The sequence below is a fragment of the Schistocerca nitens genome, chromosome 1 (assembly GCF_023898315.1).
Source record: "Schistocerca nitens isolate TAMUIC-IGC-003100 chromosome 1, iqSchNite1.1, whole genome shotgun sequence".
Taxonomy (NCBI): Eukaryota; Metazoa; Arthropoda; class Insecta; order Orthoptera; family Acrididae; genus Schistocerca; species Schistocerca nitens.
In genome coordinates, this window is record NC_064614.1 from 525347931 (window position 1) to 525355503 (window position 7573).

General features: G+C 45.6%; 1 pseudogene; it reads right to left on the reverse strand.

The window, feature by feature from the left end:
- Nucleotides 1-5400: 5400 nt before the first annotated feature.
- Nucleotides 5401-5518, reverse strand: LOC126209108 (5S ribosomal RNA; annotated as a pseudogene).
- Between the last annotated feature and the right edge of the window lie 2055 nt (nt 5519-7573).

The window sequence follows — 7573 nt, forward strand, 5'->3', positions numbered from 1 at the left end:
AAATTGACACTTTATACCGTTTCCGCTAGCAGCTCGTTAAGAAAGTCGAAGCTATTTTCATCAAGAATTACCAACAAGCTATCAAGCTGTAGCTCAATGACTTTGCATACGTGAGAGAGCTCCTCCAACGTATCGTGTTGTGCTAAGACCCTTGAGAGAAATACAGGGTGCTCAGAAACAGTTCTGCGAAGCTTGTGAGGATATTGCACGACAGGATGTGCTTAGAAGTAACTGTTAAAAAAATTCGATCTACTGCGCCGTTTCAGAGTTATTTAGCACTGAAATTAGCCAATTAGGTAGTTGTTCGCCCAAATTCAAGCACTTGCACGCGCTAAAATTTGGTAATGCAGAAACCTCTGTGGATCCATGAGTCACCCCTTGTTCAGAAGCTCATTACCAGTTAAAACGCGTCTTTTTCAGAAGTGATAAATTCAAGCCACCTGAGCAAAAACTAAGTTTTGTTCCGTTTGAGGAAAACGAACGAAGAACGTGTTCGACAACACTATCTCTGGCAGGCTCCTTGCATATGCGTGCACACTAGCCGATTGGCTGACTTCAGTGCTTTTTTTCTTAACAGTTATCTCCAGCACAACTTCTCCTGAAACACCCTTGCATGCTTTTCGCTGTTTCTGACCACCCTGCGTAGAGGACAATGACTCAGTTACAGCCCATGTTTCCGGAACGAGTATTGACAAACATTCCCTTTAGTCAGAATATGACGACTAGGCGCTTGAAATGCTGAAATGTATCACAGATAACCGCATGTGATTAATAACATCCAGAGATCTTCAGTAGTACGAAATTTATGCGTCACCGTCAATTGTTCGCCAATAGTGTGGCCCATTTCTTCAAATTTCACATCCCTGAATGGCGGCGCCTACTCTATGCTGAAAGTGTCGTCCGTAGTGAAATTTAACCCACTACACACACGCATCAATGTTTTGTTTCATCGTTCCTTTGTGCCCATACTATATTCTGTACCTCAGAATGGGCTGTTTTCCGCCCGTCAGGCCAAACTGTTCAGGTCCTTTTGGCTTCTCGTTCCAGGCCAGCTGTCCCGTGAATTTCCTGCCGAAATATTTTTCTGTCTTGTGTAGCATGATACGTTATTCCTGCTTCTTTCCGATCTTATTAAAATGTACCGATCAATTTTATTGTTTCAACTTTGCTTTACTGCGAGTTTTGTAGTATTCCGCAACCTATCTCGTTAGTCTAGTTTACATTGTTTTAACATGCCTATAAAATCTTAGAGTTAATTTTTCACATCCGAAAACCTGCTGCTATATTTTCAAAAAATGAAGAACACATTAACAGTTTTGAGCCAATAATACTTTACTGCTTTACGACCAGCTTCGGAATAATACGAAACGTATTCAGTATGTAATACAACATTTTTTTCTCGCCCAATTTCGGTTTAAAACATGCAGAATATGTTGTGTGACAATTGAAAAACTCCCGCTTCAGCCCCTGTAGTTTCATGAAGTTCCGAATGGTGGCCACACAATACGTAGCCTTCAATATGGGGTCTGTAACGGAGGTTCGTTCCAAGCAGAGAGCTGTCATTGAATTTCTTTTTGAGGGGAACCAGAGCATCGCAGGTATTCATAGTCGTTTGCAGAATGTCTACGGAGACCTGGCAGTGAACAAAAGCACGGTGATTCGTTGGGCGAGGCGTCTTTCATTTTGGCAACAAGGTCGTACAAAACCGTACGATCTGCCGCGTGCCGGCCGCCACACACATCTGTCACTCCTGCAATGTTAGAACGTGCAACACCATCATTCAAGGTGTTCGACAGTTCACAATCAAACACCTAGCTGTTGAACCAGACGCCTCTGCTGGTAGTGCTAACACACTCGTGCACCACTTGTGGTACACAAAGGTGCGCTCCACGACAACGCCAGTCTGCGCACCGGAGAGGAGCTCATAAAACGTCACTGGACTGTTATTCCTCGTCCGCCATACAGGCCGGATTTCTCACCCTCTGTCTTCGCTCTCTTAGGCCCAATGAAGGATGCACTCCGTGGGAAGCGGTACATGGATGATGGGGAGGTAATTGATGCTGGAAGACGTTGTCTCCGACGTCGTTCACTAGAGCGGTACCATTCGGGCACACACGCCGTCCCAATGAGGTGGCGTGCCGTCGCATTGAAAATTAGGCTTTTGTGGCCAAAAGAACGGGGAATAATATGGTGTAATGGAATCCTGAATGAAACCAACTTGCTTCCAGAAAAAAAATATGTGTTACATTATTATTGAACGCCCCTTGTGTAATTCCATCTCTTGGCATACACTGTAACAACGGTAACAATATGCTACAATTCTGAATAAGCAGTCATTCAAAAAATGAAAATGTAACATCAAACTGATGACCAGACATTACTGAAATAAAGCGTAAAAGAACTACGGTTGTCTTCCACCCTAGGATGTCTGTGCAACGAAAGTTCCGAGTCGCACTTTATAAAATAGGGAACCTAAGAAGTACGAAAACAAACAAACAAACAAACAAAAACCCGTTAGAAACACTATCCGCAGAATCGCGAAACACCTGAGAAATATTAAAAAGACGAAAAGGACCGCACAATCCTTTTGATACTTACATAGAATTCACCGTACTCCTCTGGCCGTACTAACAGAAAAACAGTAAACAGCTGAAGGGAGAGACGATTAGAAAAGTTTTACTTTTCTTTCTCTTCTGAATTTTTTCAACGCATCTTGTAAGCCTGAAATCTGTTTCCCGTGTGTGACAACGAATTTCGTAACCAAACATTTCTACGACAGTTTCCTGAATGGTTTCGCCGAAATAAGTGACCTGAAAAACTCTCCGTTTTCCCATAGTTAGTTTTTGCAATTCTGGGAGCCAAGCTGTTGCTGAAATTGTATTTCACCTTTAGAAATTACTGTTTTCTTTCTGGCGTAACCAGAAGCGCCGGCATGAAGAAGAAAAACGCAAGACCAGAGAAGGTGGTGAGACGAAATCAGCAAATGGCGCGCTGACCAGGACGTCACCACGATAGGAGCTCCTGCCAGCCTCCGCCGGTCGTTAGTGGACAGTATTCGCAGAGTATTAGCACGGCCTAGCAGAGAGTGCTACGATATCAGTTAGTACGGATCCACAAACTGTGTGTCAAACTGGCATGAACATTATATATAGCAAAGGACTCGAATTTATGTTGCATGTCGCCCACCGTTTGCGACACCATTGTTATTTTAAAGTTAAGTACTGTCAATCTGGTTTATTGATATAAAGCTACTAATGTTATTTGCTTGAATTATTGTGTAGCATTTCGAGAACGCGGCATCCCTTAGGCACCCTATACGAGACGAATGGGCAAGACCCCACAGTTTTTAAGCTTTGTCAGTGTCCTAATATAGAAACGCCAGATCATCTGCACAGCTAAGAACTCTTTCCTTTAATTGGTTCTTCATTTTTTTATTTGTTCGTTACTTTCAAGACATGATTCTAGTGTCCGCCAATGTTGACACACAGCTGAAAAGTAATGGAGAGTATTCATTACTATGTGTCACTCCTCTTTTAATTTCAAAATGTTCCAAAATATCTCCCTTGAATTCTACCTTAGATTTTGCACGCCAGTGCCTCACTGATAATTGCAGTGGTTTTGGTACAGAGGGCGGGGTTGGAAGCTTACAATACACACACACACACACACACACATACAAACACGGTGAGAAAAGACAGGGGCAAAAGAAACTGTAGAAATTGTTGGACGGATAAGAAGCTGCTGCGTGCAGCGTGACGTGTCGTGGCTACAAACAGTGGAGGTAGCGGCGGCGCTGCAGGGGAGCGGCTGCGGCGGCAGGGACGCGGGACGCGGGACTGGACGCGCCGTCCTAATTACGCCGTGTTCCTGTCGCCGGCTGATGGCCGCCAATTTGTTGCGTCCGGCGGACACCTGAATGGTGGCGCAGCTGCAGCTGCAGCCGCCCCTGTTAGCCGCCCGCTTTGTCCCGGCGCCGCCCGGCGGCGTCGCTTTCTTCTTCTGTCGCCCACACGCATCGGACGTGACGCGCACGTCTCGCCGCTTCTTGCGGCGGATCCGCAAGTGACTCGTGCACTGCCACGCGCACAGTCAATGACGTAAAGCCGACGTAACTTTGCTGACCACCTAGTGCCAATCTTTGCAACTCACACGAATCACAGTAAGCCAGAAGAGATTCGAGCGTTGCTGTTTTGACATTACGGGGACCAGTAGCACCACAGAAAAGCAGGGTGCCCGAGATGTCCTATTAAAAATAAAAAAAAACGCCGTTCATCATAAGAATAAACCCGATGGAAACAAACACAAACGCGATGATTGGTCAGAAGCCGTAGTACATGTACAATGGTGTTGATACGCACTCGGAAGTAGGTCCTACGTATATATTACATATATTGCTACTAAATTACGTTAAATGAAACTTTAAGACATTCAAATGTATTAACAACCATCAACGTTTTTCTTAATCACGCTATAGCTATGAAATTTTTATTTCAAAAATCGTGCACAGTCACAGCCCCTGCACTGTTGTGCTCTGAGTGTCGTGCTGTTCAAAATGGTTCAAATGGCTCTGAGCACTATGGGACTCAACATCTTAGGTCATAAGTCCCCTAGAACTTAGAACTACTTAAACCTAACTAACCTAAGGACATCACACACACCCATGCCCGAGGCAGGATTCGAACCTGCGACCGTAGCAGTCCCGCGGTTCCGGACTGCAGCGCCAGAACCGCTAGACCACCGCGGCCGGCAGAGAGTCGTGCTGTTAACACGCAGTATAAATATGAGGTTGCTTCCTGTTCCGCAGGGAAACACGAGCGTGAAACGCGGTTGGAAAGTGCCGACAAATTGGTTGTTATTCATAAATTTATAGACACAACCGGCTTTGAAGTTTCCCGAGGTAGTGTATTAGCTACAGTTGAAGCACATATACGAGTTGGCTGTATAGCTTAAACGATAGCGTAGTGGATTAATTTTGGATGTATAGCCGAAACGGTACCGTAGTGGATTAATAACTTCCGCTAATCATGGTTCGCTGGTACAGGTCTAGCCTGAGTCACTTTTTTCCTCGTTCAATCCGAAATACCTAGATCTAGCATTTTATGAATAATGGAAGTTTTCTTGTTTCTAATTACATATTTCACGCTATATTCCTTGTTTTAATTTCAAATATAAATTTTTAACTATCGATATTTTATGAAAAGCACTCCGTCTTCAGGCCACGAGTGGCCTACCGGGACCATCCAACCGCCGTGTCATCCTCATGGAGGATGCGGATAGGAGGGGCGTGGGGTCACCACACCGCTCTCCCGGTCGTTATGATGGTATTCTTGACCGAAGCCGCTACTATTCGGTTGAGTAGCTCCCCAATTCGCATCACGAGGCTGAGTGCACCCCGAAAAATGTCAACGGCGCATGGCGGCCTGGATGGTGACCCATCCAAGTACCGACCACGCCCGACAGCGCTTAATTTCGGTGATCTCACGGGAACCGGTGTATCCACTGCGGCAAGGCCGTTGCCGTATTTTATGAAATACTGTTAATAAAGGTTGCTTAAATTAAGAAAACATAACAACTTAATTTCTTAAGGCAAAAATGAAAAACCAAATCCTCTTTATTTGGACTATGTCCATTGTTTTATACAACATATGTAGGTAAGTGTCGTAGAAACATGAAAAACAATCATTTCCATAGCATCGAGCACACCATACAAATGCTGCATTTTTACGTTTGCCATTGTACCGTTGCAATATGAATCCAACAGAACTGATCTGGAGCCTAGTTAAGTGATTTGTCACGATAAATAACGAGACTGTTTAGGTGTTAGACGTACTGGAACTAACGCACGCAGCTTTTTCACATGTCAATGCTTAACGCTGGCGTGTTATACGACACGGCATAAAAGGTCTAGATACGACACTGACAGGTGACACGTACGAAAAGATCCTGTTTGATCACCTGCATCCATTCAAGTCCATTGTGCATTCCGACGGACTTGAGCAATTCCAGCAGGACAATGCGACACCCCACACGTCCGCAATTGCTTTAGAGTGGCTCCAGGAACACTCTTTTGAGTTTAAACACTTGCGCTGGTCACCAAACTCCCCAGATATGAACGTTATTGAGCATATCTAGGATGTTCAGAAGAGTACTCCACGCCCTCGTACTCTTACGGATTTATGCACAGCCCCGCAGGATTTATGGTGTGAAATGCCCTCCAGCAGTATTTCAGACATTAGTCGAGTCCATGCCACGTCGTGTTGTGGTACTTCTACGTGCTTGCGGAGACCCTACACGATTCTTTGGCTCTTCAATGTGCAGGAGTTGAACATCTATGTTGCGCCGTTGCTTAGCTAGGTGTGTTGTGTGGTAAAGATACACACTGGAAGATTTTTTTCTATGAGTGATGAGATGGAGATTTTTTTATCCGACGTATACTATAGTGCATAGAATCTTCTGCTGAAGGTGAGATCGTCTTCGGTAGTAGTTATTCGTATGAAGCTTGCAGATATTTTGATTTTCAGATGCGTTATTAATATCATTAGTATCATATTCCGGTAGGCACCACTAGCCCGTCAAACCACAAATAGTATCCGTGGCTATTCTGCGACACAAATATCTCCTTAGAGGTACGAAATGTGAGCTGTATCGAGAGAATTTTAACATTCAAGTAAAAGTGTGTACGTTGTGATCTGGACAGACGATATTTCCAATACAGATGTAAGCCCAGTCTTACCTGTGAAGTCGAGTGACGTACTTCCACGACAGAGCTAACATGACATATTCTTGTGTTGTGCTTCTTGAGTACAACTGAGCGGAACTAAGGTGTCGATTTCTGCCGTGCGACGTTGCTCTGCCATTACGAGTCATTATGCCTCTGTAGTATCTAGTGGTCTCGTTATTTCTACGAGGGTGTTCGTGTCTATATGGTGGCGCAGTAGACAGGAAAGCACCGAGCTCTTGATATAATGTTGACATCACTGCAAGGTGAGGGCCGGTGACAGTCTGGAGGGAGCGCGGTCGCTCGGCGCTGTGGCTGGGCGCGGCCCGCGGCTCTGGGCCGGCGGGCGGTGTCCTTGGCTCGTGCCCAGCGCCGGGTCGCCGGCCGTCGTCTTTTTGGTTGGAACAGGTTAGGGGTCGGCCCGGACGCCGGCTGTGGCCACAGCTCCGGCACTCCCGTCGTGCCGTTCTGCCTGCCTCGGTCCTCTACTGGCTGCAGTCCAGCCACGACCGCCTACCGTGCATATAAAGCACCGGTCATTGCGCGGTGAGCCCACTTCAGCTATCCCCCGTTTGTTTCCGCTCATAGAGGGAACTTCTCATCAGTATTCTTCTTTAATATTTTATTTCCGACCAACCCAACCATCCTACACCACTTTACACTGTCGGAAACATTATCTACTTACGTAACTGTCACACAGTCGGTTTCCAAAAGCACACTGACCGTTTACAGAAGTATACTGAGGTGACAAAAGTGATGGGATACCTCCTAACATCTTGTGGAACCTCCTTTTGCCCGGCGTAGTGCAGCAACTCGACGTGACACGAACTCAAGAAGTCCTTGGATATTCCCTAC